Source organism: Lepidochelys kempii, chromosome 10, assembly GCF_965140285.1.
Source record: "Lepidochelys kempii isolate rLepKem1 chromosome 10, rLepKem1.hap1, whole genome shotgun sequence".
Taxonomy (NCBI): Eukaryota; Metazoa; Chordata; order Testudines; family Cheloniidae; genus Lepidochelys; species Lepidochelys kempii.
Genome location: NC_136389.1, coordinates 729174 through 749786, shown reverse-complemented (window position 1 = coordinate 749786; position 20613 = coordinate 729174). Strand labels below are relative to the sequence as shown.

General features: G+C 40.9%; 1 long non-coding RNA gene across 2 annotated transcripts in view; it reads right to left on the bottom strand.

Annotated features, from left to right (window-relative positions):
• LOC140918033 (uncharacterized) overlaps positions 1-20613 on the bottom strand; it is a 141133-nt gene that overhangs the window by 116076 nt on the left and 4444 nt on the right. For both annotated transcript variants that reach the window (XR_012161056.2, XR_012161057.2), the window contains exon 2: positions 5096-5154. This is a non-coding gene — a long non-coding RNA (uncharacterized LOC140918033). The remainder of the gene's footprint in view (positions 1-5095; positions 5155-20613) is intronic.

Below are 20613 nucleotides of genomic sequence, written 5' to 3'. Positions count from 1 at the left end.
GTGTTCTCTGTCTGCGGCAGGCGCGGGGCTGCGGCTTCTCTCCGGCTTCTCTCCGTGCTGCCCAGAACTGCCCCCCCCCAAAAAAAAAGCAGCTTGGACTGCTGCCACCCGAACTGCCAAAGCACAAAAAAAAATAAATACTGCACTGAGGCTGCTGTTTTCTCGAGCTTTGCGATTTATTATTTTTTTAACATTTTGCCCCAAAATGAGTGGTTCAAATAGAAGACAACGTCTGTATTATTTCAACGCAGAGTGAGAAGAATCCTATTGTTTTACTGAAAAAAAGGGAAATGTGTTTGCTTATTGTACGGTGGTACTGTTACAGTGCCGAAAAACATAATGTTGAACGCCATTTCCAAACTAATCACAGCTCTTTTGACATTAGCCATCCACTTCAATCTGAGTTGAGAGAGAAGAAAATTAATCAACTCAAATCAAACCTATCTGCCCAGCAATCTGTTTTCACTAGACAAGTGGTAAAGCCTAAAAGTGCTCCTATTGCTTCCTTTAAAATTGCTCATTTGCTTGCAAAGAAGAAAAAACCCTTCCAAGATGGTGAATTGTTGAAGGAAGCATTTTTTGACTGGTGCTGATTGCCTGTTTCAAGGATTTCCTAACAAGCGTGAGATTTGGTCGGCAATACAAGACTTGCAGTTATTAGACAACACAGTTACGAGGAGGATACATGCAATTTCAAGCAACATGCAAACTCAGCTAAAGGATGACTTGGAAATAAGTGACTGGTTTTCACTGTAGTTCTATGAGTCAACGGATATATCGGATACAGCGCAGTTGTCAGTTATGGTGAGGATGGTATTTACTGACTTCACCGTAAAAGAAGAGTTACTCAGAGCATTGCCTATGAAAGGACGAACAAAGGGTGAGGACATCTGTAATTATTCAAGTCATACACAACATCAATTAGCACGCCACGACACAAGCTGTCTGCGATCACCGCTGATGGGGCACCAGCAATGGTGGGCAGCGCCAGTGGGTTCATTGCACTCTGCAAGGAGAATGAATCCTTTCCCAACTTGATGTCTTATCATCGCATTATCCACCATGCAGCCTTGTGCATCGAAGTTCTTTCTCTTCAACATGTCATGAATGTCGTTATTAAAATAATTAACTCTATTCGAGCAAAACCTTTGCAACACCGACTTTTTAAGGCCCTGTTGGAATATGTTGATGATAAACAATCTGATCTTATCTTGCACACAGAAGTACGATGGCTGAGCAAAAATATAGTTCTTGCATGTTTTTTAAGCCTAATTGAAGAGATCAAAGAATTTCTGAAGTCCACAAATCAGAACTTCGAGCAACTAGAAGACTCCAGCTGGTTAATGGACTTTGTTTTCCTTGCCGATATCACTGACAAATTGAACATTTTAAATCTTGAGCTCCAGGGAAAAGAAACATGTGGCTCAAATGATAGGTTCTGTAAAATCATTCAAAGCAAAACTGATCTTGTGGATGTCACATATGAAGATGAAGTCTCTCGTACATTTCCCAAGTATGAAGAAAATGGTATGTGACAGTGATTTTAACCCATCACCATTTGTTATCCACATTCAAACACTTCTGGAACAATTTGAAAAGAGATTTCAACAGTTCACCGTCATTGAGCCTATAGACAGGTTTCAGAGTAACAGCCGTGTTAGTCTGTATTCGCAAAAAGAAAAGGAGTACTTGTGGCACCTTAGAGACTAACCAATTTATTTGAGCATGAGCTTTCACATCCGATGAAGTGAGCTGTAGCTCACGAAAGCTCATGCTCAAATAAATTGGTTAGTCTCTAAGGTGCCACAAGTACTCCTTTTCTCATTGAGCCTATAGTTGCCTTTCTTATGAATCCTTTTACTTGCCAAATAGAGGTAACTGAAATGGCTACATCAATTGCGAGTCTCATTCAAGTAAGAACAGAAGACGTGGAACTGGAGATTTTGGACCTTCAACATGATATTGTCTAAAATCCTGCGCAACAGATGAAAACTTTTTGGAATCTGGTTGACTGAAAAAAGTTTCCTGCCTTAAAAAACGTAGCATACAAAATAAAATCTGATTTCGGTTCCACTTACGTATGTGAAGTTCTGTTTTCAACAATGAACATCATAAAATCAAAATACAGATCTCAGCTTACAGATGCCTATCTTGACGATTGCTTATGAACAGGAATATCATCCTACTCTCCCAACTACGAAAAACTGGCTGAAGAAATGCAGTGCCAAAAATCACACTGACTTTATTAGAAAAACCGTGTGAATTAGATACCTATTTTCCATTAAGTGCTGATGAACGCGTATGATTAACTTGTGTTTAACTTTTTTTCATATTTGTTTGTTTGTTTATTGAAATCCAGATACAAGTGACAATACAAAGAATATTTTTTAATTAACCATAACTGGCTATCTATGGTAAAGTAAGAATAATACATATATTTGGACCAGCAGTTCAACAATATTTTATACATAGGACTGAAATATTACTAGCCCCACTTTCTGCTGCAGCTAGTCTAAATTTTTCCAAAAAACTGTCCAATCAAAAAATAATTTTACTTTTTTAAAATAAACAAGATGAAAACTGTTTATGATATTTATTTTGTAAAAACTCCTTAATTTTTCTTACAGGTAGATAAAAAAGAGCAAATTCACATGGTAAGGTGAAAGAGTAATTGCCGAATAATTTAATTAATACCTTTTACATGTAAAATTACCTTTTTTTATCTTATGGAGTCATATATTATGTAATATTAAATATGATGTTTTTCATATTATTTAATGTACAAATACAAAATAAGCCTTGAAAAATTGTTGGTACCCGCCACACTCTTCTGAAAACATGAGTGTGCGATTGGCCACACAAGGGTCGGGGGCCACTGCTTTAGATAATGACATTACAGCTTACCTATTTCCCCCCCTTAGTGTCCCCTCTAGTTCTTTCCATCCCAGCTACGCTAGCCTCAAAGATTCTGCCTTTTTTTCCAAAACACTTTCTTTTAAGAAGTCCCACTGGCTTTTCCATTCACAGAGAGACTGGTATCCACTTTGCCCTTATCTTTCTTAGGATTTGTCAAATGCTTATTTCCCACAGCTCCTCCCCCTACAAGACTTGGGCTAGAGTCCCCGGGGTCTCCCAAAATGTGAGTTACTGAAATTGTCTTCTCCTGAAATGTCCATTAGCAATAAGGGATGCTGCAGGCCAGGAGGCAAAGTTGTAGGGGAGAGATCTGTATTGACCACACTGAGGAGCCAGTGTTACAGGCTGGGATTCTGGAGCTTGTCGACCAGCAGCCTGTTCGTGGCTGGCCCGTATTTCTGAGCCACTGCTGCCACACTGTAGTGAGACCCTTCTAAACCTGATGCTGTTTGTCCAGTTCCACCCATCCTGCTACACAGCTCCAAGCTTGCTCCAAGTCATATGCCCTACAGGAAATGACATATAAGGCTTGCACCTTGTAGGCAGAGGGTAAAACGGGTAGGACGTGGGAGGGTGTGCTCTGCACCTGTCATACAGAAAGCAGGAGCTGGGTAAGGAGAAGCCTTCTCTGGGAAGTCCTCGAGAAAGGGCTATGAGAAGGGGCTGTGAGACTGTCTAGGTGGCTTTGTTTTGCATCTTTGTTTCTAAATTATTAAAGACAGCCCTGAGCAAAGAAAGCAGGGCTGTCCCACTGTTAGGAGCATGGTTTCACTTTCCTCAGCTGGTGGGGGGACAGCCTACCTACTTAAACTTCCATTTCCTCTCCACCGGTCAAGCACTTGCTGCCCAGTGGCTTCCAGGACCCTGGGAAATGGGTAGGTGTTCCCAACACAAATTGGGAATTTCCTGGATCCTCTGTGCTTTACGAAATTAATTGGCCAACATATGCCTGGTTACATAGATGCAAGCTCCACTCAGCAAGTCTTCTGCGTAAAAGCTCCTGATGATATCTAAAGATGCTGACCAGCATACAAGGGTTAATAACTTTTCTGGTTTAGTCTATCACTCATAGAGAAAAATTCCCTCCAAATGAAAATGGCAAAAAGATCTGTCTACTCTCAAAACGTACCTCATTTCAGCGGTTTTCTCCTTCATTTGGGATTGTTTTGTAACCATAGCATTTGATTTCTGTTTTCTTTTATATTTACTCATCCTAGTAACAGATTTACACTTTAACCTTCTGATTTTTTTAAATAATTTTTTTAAAAGGACAAACTGAAATATATGAATGAATAAATCTAACCTTTCCGTGACGAAAACCAGTTGGAAATGATAAGGTGCAAAGCTCTGCTTTATGATAAACAATTATTCCACACCCTAGAGCAGTGGTTCTCAAAGCCAGTCTGCCGCTTGTTCAGGGAAAGCCCCTGGTGGGCCAGACCAGTTTGTCTACCTGCCATGTTCGCAGGTTCGGCCGATCACGGCTCCCACTGGCCGTGGTTCGCCACTCCTGGCCAATGGGAGCTGCGGGAAGCAGCGCAGGCCAAGGGATGTGCTGGCCACCCTTCCCGCAGCCCGCATTGGCCTGGAGCTGCAAACCACAGCAGGTAAACAAACCGGTCCGGCCTGCCAGAGGCTTTTCCTGAACAAGCGGCAGACCGGCTTTGAGAACCACTGCCCTAGAGCACTTCTGGACATGAGTGAGCATCCCCTCTTCGAAGGCAAATGCTATTTTGTAATAAAAGATTAAAGAAAATCTCAGAAGCGACACATCGCATGAATCAACTCAGGGAATGGGCAGTAGGCACTTTCTGGAGTGCTTGTATACAGTTCCATGCAGTCACCTAGAGATCAGCTGCACCAGAAGATTCAGCAATAATATAGCACTAAATAAGAAGGTAAAGACTCCTAACTCATGGGGTCCCAGTCTTCTTCACCTCTCTAAACGGTAATGCCGTATTTCCTGTGCTCCTTCCTGGAAGTTTTCCCTCCAGAATATGGTACCCTTTGAAATGACGTTAGCACCATGGATCAGGGGGTCTGTGGATACAGCAGGTCTGTGGGGCAGCAGATGTGTGTGATCTAATTCCTACCCAAAGCCCCCATGTAACATGTAGGTACAATTCATAAAACAAACTCCAATGTGTTAATAATCATAAGAAAACAAAAATTGCCATACCTGAATCAGAGTAGTGGTCCATCTACTCTAGTATCCTGGATTACTCCAGCCCTTGATGCCTGAAAGTTATGAAAAAAAGAAAACCTACTTAATCCAGCTATTAATTTTATTATTCATATAAAATACTAAAGTCATCACTATCTCCTTATGCCGCATAGGTCCACTCAACCCATTGTAATATCCTGTCTCAAGTGTGTGTGCACGCACACACACAAACCACTGCCCAGTCTAGACAGAATCAGCACAGTTCCTGTGTGTCTGCATGGCTGTTCTCCACTGGCCCACAGATCTACACAAGTGTTTGTGACTAGCGCACCCTCTTGTGCCTGGAAGCCTGAAAAAGTTATGAGACTCCCAATCCAACTATACCTGTACTTGTGAATGGAGACACTTTTCTGCATCCAGTGGTAAACGCCTGTTTCCAAAGAAGGATATTAACCACATGTGCGCCTTGCTAACAATTGCTACTCCACTTCCTGCAATCACAGACTGTTACATTGCCCCTCACTTTTATTTGTCACAGTTAATGGTGATTCTCTTCAGCATGGCACTGCCTTTTCAGGTAAATAAAAGGTTTCTGTAAGTACTGGTTTATTGATAGGAGCTATGGCAATTGGAGATATATAGGCCATTAAAACTAATATGTAACATGTTCTAAATCACCAAAGCTGCTGGATATTTATCAGCCCACTGATAAATATTCTTGGCAAGGCACTGCAAATCCTACTTCAATAAATATGTGCTGCACCAATTGCTGTAAAGATTTTTTGTTTCTTTTCATTTTGAAGAAGCTCCCTGAATGCGTTTGCAAATACAAAGAAATCCCTAAGTGAATTCAAATTGAAATAAACAAAGAGAGAGAAAGCTAGTAAGCTACATTTTTATAATAACTTAATTGATGTTACTCCCACCCAGCAAAGGTACTCAGAGCCCTTCACAGACAATTAACATTATAACATCCAAAAGACACAAAATCACATGACCACCTAAAAAAAGTCATCATTAACAGAAGAGGTGTAACACACTTCTGGGGATACCCAGAGCTGTGAGCCACCGTTACCTGTCTGCCTCAGCAAGAGTGAGTTTTACTTATGTTTAAGACTGTGTCAGCTCCCCGCCACATCAGTCTGTCTTCCTCACCTGCGAACTCCTCAAGGCACTCCTGGCCCAGTCCTTGCTTAGCACACAGTTAAAAATCATTGGACTCCAGCCCCCGAGCTCCTCAGAGATGTTTCTCTGCAATGCACAGCTCCTACCACTGTGCATTCACAGAAGATAATAAGTACTTTGCTCTGTTAAAAAGTCAGACATTACAGCTCATTGCCTGGGGGTAAATACACACTTCCTTTCAAGCGCTGCACTGAATTAGTTTATAGTAAAAGTAAAATAAGTTTTTTTAACAAAGGAACGTGGATTAAATCATACCAAGTAAAGAGAGAAAGGGAGAGATGGTTACAAACAAATAAAAGTAAAAACACATCTAAAAGTCTAAAATTCAATCTAGCAAGGTATAGTCTTGCTAAAGGTGTTTTCTTTCACCCACAATCTCCTTTTTACTAGCTGGCCTGGCCAGAACCCATCACAGAGATCAAATCACTTGGTTTCTTTGTCTCCTGAAGTGAAGGATAAAAATGGAGTCTCCACCTGTACCTTATATCCCTAAAGGGATGTCTTACAAGTCAGAAAGGCCTCGTGGGGACTCAGTCTCCTGTATCTCTCTGGCGTGCAGCAGTCATGCTAATTCTCTGTCTCTGGAGTTCAGGAAAAGGAAGGATAGCCTGTGCTGGTTTAGCTCGATAGCTTTGTTTACCACTAGTATGTAAACTGAGATAAACCCATTTTCCTTTGTCTAGGACAGACCTGTTTTATCACCTTTATCTAGATTGGGCTGTCTTGCCTTAAACAGCATAAAGGCAGAATTTATAACTTCACATATAAAGTCAACACATGCATTTTATAATGATATTAATAACAAGTGTGTTATTACCTTTCATATGATACCTCACAAGGCATATTTTGTTCAATATCACTGCAGTAGTGTGTAGAGCGTAAATACAGGGTGCCTAGGGTAACGGGAGGTCTGACCGAGTGATATTAAAGAAAACTGGAGTGTTTTTGGTGATTTTTGAAAGTGGGATTGGATGTCCTGTGGCAGAGCATTCTGTGTCCTACAATGAAACACATTCCAAAGTGCCAAGCATAATGTCACCTTATCTTGGTTAAAGTTATTCCAGCTAGTAATATCAGAGAAATTATGACAATATGTTGTTCTACATGAAAGTACATGACAGAGCTATTTGTAAGACCTGGCAGCTGCCACTCTCAGCACAGCAGATGGCAGTGATAAAAACACAATGCAGAGAACAGGTTGATAAAGACATTTCTGTCATTACACTTTCACTTTACAATTACACTCGACTGCAAGATACAATTGCAATGCATGGCTCTGTCACTCTCAAGCAGGAGAAACTTGCTTATCTGTGGAAAATCACTCTGGTGTAACAATTAATTTCATACATATTATTAATCAATATAATTCATCTCCTGTCCACAGGAGCAGGAAGAGGAAACCAGCAAAGACACCTGAAATCTTCACACTGAGCAGCGCTAACTAGTTGTCCTCTTCTTCCCTCAGTGGGAAAGAGACAATCGTCTGTCATCAGCAGCAAAAAGCCAAGGTGAGGGATAGTAACAAACACACACATCTGTGACAACTATCACTTCATGTTCCCGCACTGAGGGCATTGAGCGAGTTACATTCACTCACTACTCCCTCTTGGGTTCCATAATGGTGCTGGTGGAAGGTACAAGCAGACAGCCCTCAGGCCTGATAACATCAATTTACCCTGAAGCACACAGAGTGATGTGGCAGCTGTGCCAGCTTCTACCCTACTCTTCTCCATCAATAAGCTTGATCCCTACCATAGAGGGACCACTTCTAAACATGATGGGGGATTCCTTGGCCTCTCTGCTGAGATGGTCAACATCAGGGGCAGGCAATTCAGGTCAACAGTGAAGGCGTATTTGGCACTGAGGACCGCTGTCCACTAGAAATGGAATTCTGACTCCCATTTCATTTCACAAAGGCCACTGGTCACTACTGACCTGGAACTGATGACCCTGTGGAATTTGTTGCCAGGGGATGTTGCAAGGGCCAAAACAGTAACTGGATTCAAAAAGGAATTAGATATGTTCATGGAAGCTAGTTCCATCAATGGCTATTAGCCAAGATGGTTAGGGATGCAACCCCATGTTCTGGGTGTTCCTAAACCTCTGACTGCCAGATCCTGGGACTAGACAACAGGGGATGGATCACTTGATGATTTCCCTGTTCTGTTTGTTCCTTTTGAAGCATCTGGCACTGGAAACTTTCAGAAGACAGGATACTGGGCTAGATGGACCATTGATCTGACCCAACGTGGCTATTCTTATGCTCTTATTACCCTGAAATGAAAAGCTCCATCTCAGCACAGAAGAGTTGTCTTAATGTCTGTGAGAGTCATCAGAGGCAAAGTCCCTCCATTGGAGACCATCGCAGCATTGACATCAAAACACTTGCTATAGTGTTTTCAGACTGAATAATCAGATCCCATTCCTGCCTATAAAGCAGCTACTGAAAATAGCGAGTGAAATAGTGAAGAGTTTTCCCAGGCAGTTTCACTAGATAAAAAGAAATCCCAAGCAGCATATGTAAGGCCTGGCAGGATGAGATGAGACTGAGAGAGAGGCCACCACAAGAATGTATTATGAAGACATACAATTTATTGGATAAGGTCACTCCTTTCCAGCTCCAGTTCCTGCCTCTCTAGTGGCCAATACTTGATGCTGATGTGGAAAAAAAAATTATATCTAATGCAGCAGGCCAATTGTCCATATCTATGTAAAGAGAAAAATAATCCTGTACTGTCCCGGGGGGCAGTCATCTTACACCTGAACCCCTGAGACACATGTGCCCTTAACGTCACAGCTGCAAATATTATTGGTCATAAAATCATCCAGATTTTAAAATCTGGCTGAAGACTTTGACTGTCTGTATCCCTGCAGCTGGAAGCTCCCCAAGCCAACTACATGTGTTATGGAGAAGTGCTTCCTTTTATTTGTTCTAAATTCACCAGCCATTACTTTAATTAAATGACCCCTTCTTTGAAGGTGTGAAAGGAATGTTCTGGTCCGCTTTCACTGTCCCCTTCATAACCTCCTGTACCTCTGTAAAAAAAAACCCTAACTCTTCTCTTTCCCTATTTACATAATCCCATTGTTTGCATTCCCTCTTCATAAGTAACCCTTGTCCCAAACTCTAACCTTTGTTATGCTTTTCAGGACCCCTTCTAACTCAGCTCAGATTTTTTCAAGGAGAGGCAACCAAAACTCAACACAATATTTACACAGGCCATTGACAAAGGCTTTCTCCAGCCCTGGCTTGAACCTGTGTTTGTTTTCATCTTTTAACCTGGGAAAGATAAGGATTTTGTGGCGATGGGAAGGTAACTGAAGTTTTTTAATCTTTGAAAACTGTAAATTGCTGAAGGCCCATTAAAGAAATATATTGTAGGGTTGTTACATAACTGATGCCATTATTGCAAGGAAAGCAAACACATGGCAGGAACTGAACCTAGAGATTTTGACAATGGGAAGGAGAATCCCCTTGAATCTGGTAAAACCACAAAGGAGCTAAGCATCCAACATTGCTCACTCCTCAAGGGATTCAGCTTAATGATAACCATCCACATATCAGATCATCCACCTGCCAGACTCTCACTGAGTATACTCCAAAGAGGTGTTTTGGACAAATTTGCCAATAAACATAAGGAAAGATTCTACTGTTCTAGTATTTAAGGTAAATGCCCCTAACTGTGGAAGCAGAAATCTGAGGCTTGGAAGGACAAAAGCAGACATTACAGGGCATCAGAGAAGAAGAGGAATTTCTGGACAACCAGATTCGAGAAGCGTCATTACTCCAAATTCAAGGAAGAAAGGAACTGGCTACCCCAGAATTAGAGAAAGAGGAAATCAGACAGGAGGCTTTGCAGTTCACACCACCAGAGGCAAGAGGATGAAGTGGCATTCTACATGGCTGGAGGCAAATGAGGATGGGCTGGCTGTGACCACCAGAGAGAACAGAACCAGGAGTAATTCCACACAGGTAGAAACTTCCAATCAATACAAGGTCTTCACCATGGAAACTTCCAATGATATCTCTGAAGATCCAGCTGGTCAAATGGTATGGAGACATACACAGGACACACGTGTGGCTGCTCAGCCCAACCCATAAGAAAATCAAGCTTCCTGCAAAGATATCTTCAACCTTCCAAAGAAGACAGACAGTTCTTCGGGGGGATTCTTTTCTAGGAGAGTGAAAAGAACATTGTGCAAGGGGTAGATGGGCAATGGGATGGCATGCTGCCTTCCTGGAGCCAAGACAAGAGACGGCACTCTAAGACTAGATAGGCTTCTGCAGTCAATCAGCAAGGATCCCCTTGTGATAGTGCATATCTGTACAAATGACACTGCATTGCAGGATCTCTCTCAGATTATAGATGACTTCAGGGAAGAGTCCTGAAGGAGAAAAATGTCAAAGTGATCTTCTTTGAGATCCTTCCTGTCCATGAGCAAAGGAAAACAGAAGGCAAAAGATTCTGAAAGTGAACCACTAGCTAGGTAAGTGGTGTAAGAGAGAGGGTTTTGGTTTTGTGGAACATTGATCCACCTTCTATGCAGAGAGGGGGCTGTTCAGACTGGATAGCCTTGATTTCAGTAGAAGGGGAACCAATCTTCTTGGGGATATGCTCGCTAGAGTAGTTAAGAGGACATTCAACTAACAACAAAAGGGAAGGGTGAAAAGAGAGAAGATATGAGCATTCAGCACAAAATCATGTTGAGAACAAAAATAATCAAGAAACCAAAGGACATGAAGAGAATGCTAGGAGCCTGGATAAAAAATAAGAGGAATTGGAATTACTCATTTATGACCATAAATTCAATCTAGTTGGTATTACTGAAACCTGATGGGATCATTCACATGATTGGAATGTTAAAATCAATGGTTATAATCTATTCAGGAAGGAATGAGTGGGCAAAAGGGGAGGAAGAGTGGCACTCTATGTTAAAGATGGAACTACCTGTTTCTGAACCATGGAGAATTCTGAAGAAAATAATCTTGAATGCTTATGGATCAATGGCCTAACAGATAAAGCACAAGATGGATACTAGTGGATATCTGCTACAGACCACCAAATCACAGAATGGCCAATTCCTTAAGCACCTATCTATAATGACAGGTTTCAGAGTGGTAGCCTTGTTAGTCTGTATCAGAAAAAAAAAACGAGGAGTACTTGTGGCACCTTAAAAACAACAAGGAGTCCGGTGGCACCTTAAAGACTAACAGATTTATTTGAGCAAAAGCTTTCATGGGTAAAAACCCCACTTCTTCAGATGCATGGAGTGAAAATTACAGATGCAGACATAAATATACTGGCACATGAAGAGAAGGGAGTTACCTCACAAGTGGAGAACCAGTGTTGACAGGGCCAATTCGATCAGGGTGGATGTAGTCCACTCCCAATAACAGATGAGGAGGTGTCAATTCCAGGAGAGACAAAGCTGCTGTTGTAATGAGCCAGCCACTCCCAGTTCCTATTCAAGCCCAAATTAAGAGTGTTAAATTTGCAAATGAATTTTAGTTCTGCTGTTTCTCTTTGAAGTCTGTTTCTGAAGTTTTTTTGTTAAAGTATAGCTACTTTTAAATCTGTTATAGAATGTCCAGAAAGATTGAAGTGTTCTCCTACTGGCTTTTGTATGTTACCATTCCTGATATCCGATTTGTGTCCATTTATTCTTTTACATAGAGACTGTCCGGTTGGCAAATTAATTCCAATTCCAATTCTGCAGTTTCTCATTGGAGTCTGTTTTTGAAGTTTTTTTGTTGGAGAAAAGTTGCAATTCTCCAACAAAAAAAACTTCAAAAACAGACTCCAACGAGAAACTGCAGAATTGGGATTAATTTGCAAACTGGACACCACTAAATTAGGCTTGAATAAAGACTGGGAGTGGATGGGTAATTACACAAAGTAAAAACTATTTCCCCATGTTCATTTTTTTCCCCCTACTGTTACTCATAACTTCTTGTCAACTGTTTGAAATGGGCCATCCTGATTATCACTACGAAAGGGGTTTTTTTCCTCCTGCTGATAATAGCCCTCCTTATTTAATTGGTCTCATTACAGTGTGTACGGCAACAATCATTTTTTCATGTTCTCTGTGTATATATATCTTCCTATTGTATTTTCCACTGCATGCATCCAATGAAGTGGGTTTTAGCCCACGAAAGCTTATGCCCAAATAAATTTGTTAGGCTCTAAGGTGCCACAAGTACTCCTCGGTTTTTTATCTATACTGAGTAATAACAAAAAACTGTGTGAACATGGAAGACTTCTATCTAAGTGGCATATGCTGGAGGTCTCATGTTGCCAGTATTAAAACATCCTCAGAATTTCTAAATACTATAGATGACAATTTCCTAACTCAAGAAATTACATCCAACACTGGAGAATTCTATATTAGACCTCATCTTGACAGATACAGGCAGTGATCACAGAACTAAAAATTAATGGTAACATTGGTGCAAGTGATCATGATGTGATCACATTTCTTATGTACAAACAGAATAAAGTCCGAACCAATGACATATATACTTGGTGCTTTAAAAGGGCCAGTATCACAAAGTTGAAAACAGTTATGAGCCAAATTGGTTGAGAGAGGGAATTTAAATACACAAACGTGAATAATAATTTGGAATTGTTCAAGAACATTTTACTAGATGCCCAAAAAGCCACAATCAAAAAAGAAGGCCAAATTGCTTTTTAAAAAAATGGCTGGCTTAGTCGAGAAGAGAAAACAGCTGTAAATATTTATAACAAATAGAAGAACGGAGACGCTGACAGTAATGAATATAGATCAGAAATGAGGAACTGCAGAAAACTGAACAGGGAAGTAAAAGGACACTGGGAGAAATCTATGGCTAACATGGAGGACAAAAGGGCGAATGCAATTCTTAGATCTCAAATAGTAGTAGAGAGGTTATTTTACCTCTGTACTTGGCACTGGTCCAATTGTTGCTGGAATACTGTACCCACTTCTGGTCTGCACAGTTCAAGAAGGATGTTGATAAATTGGAGATGGTTCGAGAAGAACCTTGAGAATGATTACATAATTAGAAAACACACCTTATAGAGATAGGCTCCAGGAGCCCAATTTATTTAGATTAATAGAGAAAAGGTTAAGGGGTGATTTGATTACAGTCCATAAGTATCTATGTGGGGAACAAATATTTAATAATGGGCTCTTTAGTCTAACAGAGAAAGATGTAACATGATCCAATACCTGGGAGTTGAAGCAAGATGCATTCAGACTGGAAAAGACATACATTTTTGACAGTGAGGGTAACTAACCATTGGAACAATTTATCAAGAGTTATGGTGGATTCTCCAATACTGGTAATTCTGAAACAAAAATTATTTCAGGGAAGTCTTATGGCTTGTGTTATGCAGGAAGTCAGATGACATGATCACAGTGGCTCCCTCTGGCCTTAGAATCTATGAAAGTTTCAAACAGAAGCAGCCCACAAGTGCCCAAACCAGATTTCCCTAAAGCCCATATGAAATGCGGTCTGTATTTTGGACACTCCAGAAGGCACTGCACATTGACCACATTATTTATTATTATAATTTATTTGTAGCATCCAGGAGCCCCAGTCACAGACCAGGACCCCATTGTGCTAGGCACTGTACAAAAAGATCCTGCCCCAGAGAGCTTACATTCTATTTTCTATGTTTCATTACAAAGACCAAGGGAGTCTGAGTGAATGCTTCCTCCCAGTACAGTGTTGTCTGCTACTGCTGATTACCACATGAGTTCTGGCCATGCAATCACCTTTCCTTGTCCTTGGGATAGCTGTTGGGAAGTCCCTGAAAGGAAGGACCAGCTGAGGGAACTGAGCAACAGCCTGAAGAGCAGCACAGAACAGACTTTTCTCTGTGTAGCACTGAGAAGGTGGCAGGAACATCACCATAAAAATTACTCAGTAAAATGATACCACTCATAAAAGCCAGTCCCTATGTCTCTTGTGGTGCTAGAGAAAGCTGAAGAAATATAGCAATGGAAGATTCAGGTCACAGAGCATGTTGGGTCTGAGTGAGATATTCAGAGAACCCAGATTCCCCACATTCTCCCACTGCAGGAAGCATCCCACGTCTGATTGCATCCAGTGGAAAATGCTGCTTAAAACGTGCTTGCTCAACAGCTCCCCAGTGTCACTGTTCTGTGTTGTCACCCACCAAAGCAGTCAGAACACCCTTTGGTGCTTTGGCTGCCAGAAGCAGCACACCGCCATGTTGATTGTTGTGGGTGAGATGTGGGAGGAGGGAGGAGATGGGAAAGGGGAGGCTGCCTCTCTACTATAAATTCCAACTCACCCAACCCATCTGATATAATTTTGCCAATGAACAGTTCAAGTAATTTACAAGTCCCTTCTTGGGATTATATATTTGGGGCATCTGTTTAGTTTTTATTACTTCTGGCCTTGGCTTCAATACTCCTTCACAGATCAAATAACTGCTTCCCCTATTCGCTAATTCAAACAGCTGGTTATTACTCACCAAGCTCCTGGTATAATCACCAGGGGAAGAATTATAAATAAATGTGTACAAGCAAACAGATGCTGTCATTTTAAAAGTCAATCCATCTAGTAAAAATGTCCCACTTAGGACTTAACTACTGAATTGCTGAGCATGTGTTGATGTTATTTTAATAAAATCCAAAACCAACGGCAGAGTTTTCTTGATTAATTCAAATTAGTAAATGAGGAAAGAGTGTTATAAAGGAAAAGATGGCTACCAATAACGAGTCAAATCCTGAGGGTGCTGAACACCTGCTATTCCTGATGAAGTCAATGGGACTGTAGGTGCAGAGCCATCCTCAGACATTTGGTCCAATATATCACTTTTCTACACCTGACTAGCAATGCAACATAACCATGGCTCCCTGTCTCTGGCTCCCAGGAATCCATGGTTGACAAAAGGAACTGAAAACAAGGTATGTTTACTGATTCTTTTTTTTCTTCTTTTTCAACCCATTACTCCTTTTTAAAAAATAAATATTTTCCACATGAATGACAGTGCAAGTGGAAGACGAAATCCCTGGAGAACGAATGTCCTCCGCCTGTAGAACTAGTAAAGTACAGGCAGCAGCAGTGAAAGATTGATTCCTCTTGCTGACTCCCAGCTCGTGTTCAGCCCTGTTTTGCAAGCACTACTTTCTGGGTAATGGGGCAGGTCAGTCTCCAGGACCTATTATAACCTTGGCTCCTCTGCTGAAAATGGTAGCAGCAGCACTTGTGGTGGTGACATTGGTCTGCAAGGAATTGAAACAGAGTCCCATCATTGATTTCCACAGGCTGCTCAGCAACCCTCCCATGGTAATAACCGTTGTTCACGGGTAACATGGGCTGGACTGGTGTCAGTGACTTAGAAGTGAAAAACTGCACATACAATTCACTCTCATGGATCCACAACGAGAGGCTCTCAATATGGCTGACAGCTGACACAGCAAACATTTCAATTTGCTATCAGATGGCAAGACTTTATGACTCAGCCTTCGCAAATACATTTTGTGTCCACCAGTGTCACTCTCAACCAGATCATTAGCTGTAGGACAACACTGCAAGCTGTTAATAAGGTTTTCTAAACTAAGGGCCAAACACATTAGAGCAAAACACAACATATGCCTAAAAATCTGCTTTTGTCATATTTTAACTGAAAGAGACCTAGTCAAGTACATGAATATTTCAAGATATTCCACTATTCAAATCATTGAACACAATATAACCATTGTATAAGTAAATCCCCATCCACTGTATGCCCAGCATGGCATAGTGAGGACCTGTACCCTTTCTCTTCTCTCTCATTGATACTCCTGGCATCAATACTTTTAATTAGAGTTTAAATCTGTGCCTGACTGGCTCTTCACATACAGAACTTCTCAACCTCTCCAAGGTTTTTATACCACAGTATTCTTCTAGAATCTAGAGACTGTGTGTACAGAACATGGTGTTATTTGGCAATGGAAAATAGAAAATCCAAATCTTTCTAAATCAGCAATTTGTGGAGAGATTTCTGAGAATAAAATTTAAACTTTGGGAAACAATGACTGAATGAGAATCAGATTTACTTTTCTCACAACTTCAAGGAATTTAAAAGTTAATCTAGATGGCAAGACCAATCAGAAAGTCCACCACAGTAAAGTTTGCAACATTTTTTTACATTGGAATGATCAAATATTGACAAATGTGGCTTAACAAAAGAAGTGTCCCTTTCCAAGGCAATAAATGTTCCAATAGCAGTCTGCATACAAAGCATCAGCACACATTTAACGTTCAATGACTGAGAGTGATCAGCCAACTTCTAAATAAATGGGCCAGGATAAAAACGGCAAAAGCTCCAATCCTTTTGAGGAGACTCAGAGAAAGGGAGAGGGGAAACCAAGAATGGACCATAAAAACAAGCAAGTGAACCAAAGCTAGAGAGTACTGAAAACAGATCAATTTTGTATTGGATTTTACAAACGGATAGGGAGCCAGTCAAGGTAGAACAGGAGGGGGAGTGATTGATAACTATGGAGAGGCTGGCTTACAGGCAATCAAAGAGAACAAAATGAAGAGATGCTTCCAGAGTTGTCAGGGCATGGCATTTTTAGGAAAAAATTTGTGACTAAGTGAGCTTGTTGACAACAAGGAGAATAAGTACATCCTATGAGGGGTCTCTTCCTGGGTTCATTCCTGGTATCACCTGATGGCTCCCCCACAACTTACAAATAAAGCTATTGTTCAACTGTTAAAAAGAAGGGGACTGGCATTTAAACAGAGGCATCTGACTAATGATTTGGGATCCCCTTTATCAACCCTGGAGTGCCCCTACCTGACACAAGGTATTTCAGAGTAGCAGCTGTGTTAGTCTGTATTCGCAAAAAGAAAAGGAGTACTTATGGCACCTTAGAGACTAACAAATCTATTTGAGCAGGTCATGAAAGCTTATGCTCAAATAAATTTGTTAGTCTCTAAGGTGCCACAAGTACTCCTGTTCTTTTCGCAAGGTATCTATTTATCTATCTTAGGGTTTTGTACTGATACTGTTCACCATAGTGTCTGAGCAACTCCCATATTAATTAGATTAGCATAGTAAGGTCCATAGTAGACATTGCTACATGCGACAGTCTGCAATCCAAAAATATATAAGCCTTTCAGCACTCATCTGTAGTTTTTATAAATATATTAACCCATTTTCAAAACAAAAAAGAGGTTCAAATTGCAAAATAGCCATCTTCTTCATATCATCATTCTACCCCACCACTATCATTCACATGTAATCAGGTCACCACCTAACCTTCTCTTTGTTAAACGAAATAGATTGAGTTCCTCGAGTCAATCACTATAAGTCAGGTTTTCAAATCCTTTAATTATTCTTGTGGCTGTTCCTTGAACCCTTCTAATTTACCAACATCCTTCTTGAACTGTGGACACCACAACTGGACACAGTATTCCTGGTTGCACCAGTTCCAAATACAGAAGTAATATAATCTGCTTCTACTCAAGATTCTCCTCTTTATGCATGCTGGGATCACATTAGCACTCTTTGACACAGCATTGCACTGGGGACCTCATGTTCAGCTGATTATCCACCATGATCCCCAGTCTTTTTCAAGTCACTGCTTCCCAGGATAGAGTCCCCCCATCCTGTAAATATGGCCTACATTATTTGTCATTAGTGGGTTATACTTTGCATATGGATGTAGATGTAGTTTATGAGTAGATAAGGCTTCCCTACTGGTTCCTTTATTTCTCTCTCCAGATGTTGTTTCTTTTTGCTTTACTCAAATGGGCCAGTTCCGTGCACGTTGAATTTTAAGAGAATATAATCAAAGATTCTGGAGGTAACAGAATTCATCATGAAAATCTAGTCTGAAAGGTAATCATAAAATTAATCAAGAAGACATCTGGTAAATGCCTTATTAGCTGGTAAGGCTGAAGGAAGAAAATAGATAAGAGGCATTAAAGGAAAAACAAGACCTGCATCTCTGAAATGCTACAAGGAGTCAAAGTCCTCTACCACCATCGCGTTCTTTTATCTTGTGTCTGAAAGCCCTAATGAGGATCCAGGATGGCAAGCTGTTCAGTAGACAAATACTGTATATTGTGCCACTTTCAACCTCCTGTGTGTGTGTGTGTCTCTCTCTCACTCAAGAAACATCACAAAATGATTCTCCGTTTTGTCAGAAAGTTTCCTCAGCATGTTCAGATTAAGTGACAAATGAATAAGAGGAAGGACCTGACTCAGAACAAATGGTATCAGAAGATACAGCTGTCTCAAAGAAAATGAAAATGTGGCAGATGAATCCTAATACTGTGCTCTGCCCAGCAACTAGCGTGTCTATCCCTGTATTCTTACATTATGAGCAGTAATTATGGATGGATTTCTTCAGCATGTAAGGTTGAGTCTACGCTACAGACTGGATCATTTTTAAAATCAGTTGTCGTATCCAGCTCTATCCCAAACTCCACACCCAATACTAGTTGAACAGCGATGACCCTCTGTTTTGTGCAGCACCAAGTTATGTTCATGTCAAATGTGGAAAGTGTTGACATTCGTATCAGTTTCCATACTATAAATGCAGCCAAAAGGGATTCTTTTAATCTTTTTCACACATCTCGTTTCAGCTACTGGTGTGGCAAATAGTCAGTGTGCTAAAATTAAGGTGAACTGTGATCTAGGGCTAGATTGTCAGGCTCAACAGGTGGTGATCAATGGCTCCGTGTCTAGTTGGCAGCCCGTATCAAGTGGAGTGCCCCAAGGGTCGGTCCTGGGGCCGGTTTTGTTCAATATCTTCATAAATGATCTGGAGAATGGCGTGGATTGCACCCTCAGCAAGTTTGCAGATGACACTAAACTGGAAGAAGAGGTGGATACGCTGGAAGGTAGGGATAGCATACAGAGGGACCTAGACAAATTAGAGGATTGGGCCAAAAGAAATCTGATGAGGTTCAACGAGGACAAGTGCAAAGTCCTGCACTTAGGGCAGAAGAATCCAATGCACCGCTACAGACTAGGGACCGAATGGCTAGGCAACAGTTCTGCGGAAAAGGACTTAGGGGTTACAGTTGACGAGAAGCTAGATATGAGTTAACAGTGTGCCCTTGTTGCCAAGACCAATGGCATTTTGGGATGTATAAGTAGGGGCATAGCCAGCAGATCAAGGAACGTGATCATTCCCCTCTATTAGACATTGGTGAGGCCTCATCTGGAGTACTGTGTCCAGTTTTGGGCCCCACACTACAAGAAGGATGTGGAAAAATTGGAAAACATCCAGCAGAGGGCAACAAAAATAATTAGGGGACTGGAACCCATAACTTATGAGGAGAGGCTGAGGGAACTGGGATTGTTTAGTCTGCAGAAGAGAAGAATGGGGGAGATTTGATAGCTGCTTTCAACTACCTGAAAGGGGGTTCCAAAGAGGATGGCTCTAGACTGTTCTCAGTGGTAGCAGATGACAGAACAAGGAGTAATGGTCTCAAGTTGCAGTGGGGGAGGTTTAGGTTGGATATTAGGAAAAGCTTTTTCACTAGGAGGGTGGTGAAACACTGGAATGCGTTACCTAGGGAGGTGGTGGAATCTCCTTCCTTAGAAGTTTTTAAGGTCAGGCTTGACAAAGCCCTGGCTGGGATGATTTAATTGGGGATTGGTCCTGCTTTGAGCAGGGGGTTGGACTAGACGACCTCCTTAGGTCCCTTCCAACCCTGATATTCTATGATTTTGGTTAGAAATATAGTTCAATGTTCTTTTACTATACCCGCAATACATACTACTATGTCACAAGAGTAAGTCAGTCCTATATATATTTCCCATCACACATGGATTTAATGAGATTAACCTTGGAAAATTTTAAGTTCTGCTCTTTAATATGTGCTGTAATTTATGACCCTATTACTTAAAATACAAAGCGCCTGCTTCTTATGCAATGTGCTATTTTTGAGCTATGCCACATTTTAGAGACATGCTATTTTCAGCACGTGTTCCTCCTTTCGTGGTCCATCTCCAGCTTTTTATATGGCAGGATGAGATCCAGCCATTGGTAATTAAAGACCAAAGGATTCAAGCCTGTTATATATATATTTTTTTCGGCTTCAGCTTTTCAATGAGAAGAGCAAAGAGCCTATTGTTGCTAAATCATAGTTTTGGGTTCAGTGCCCTTCCACAAAGCCTAAAAACTCCTTATGCTTTGTTTGTTCAGACTAATGACCAATTTTGCAGCTTTCAGAAATTGGATGCACACTCCAGTAATGTGACTAAAAACAAACAATTCTGGGCAAAACCTATCATTAAAACTTCATTTTATCTAAAAAAAATGAAAATAATCCTTAGTTAGTATTTTAATCCATTTTAACTGTTAAATATTACCAACCTGAACAAGTT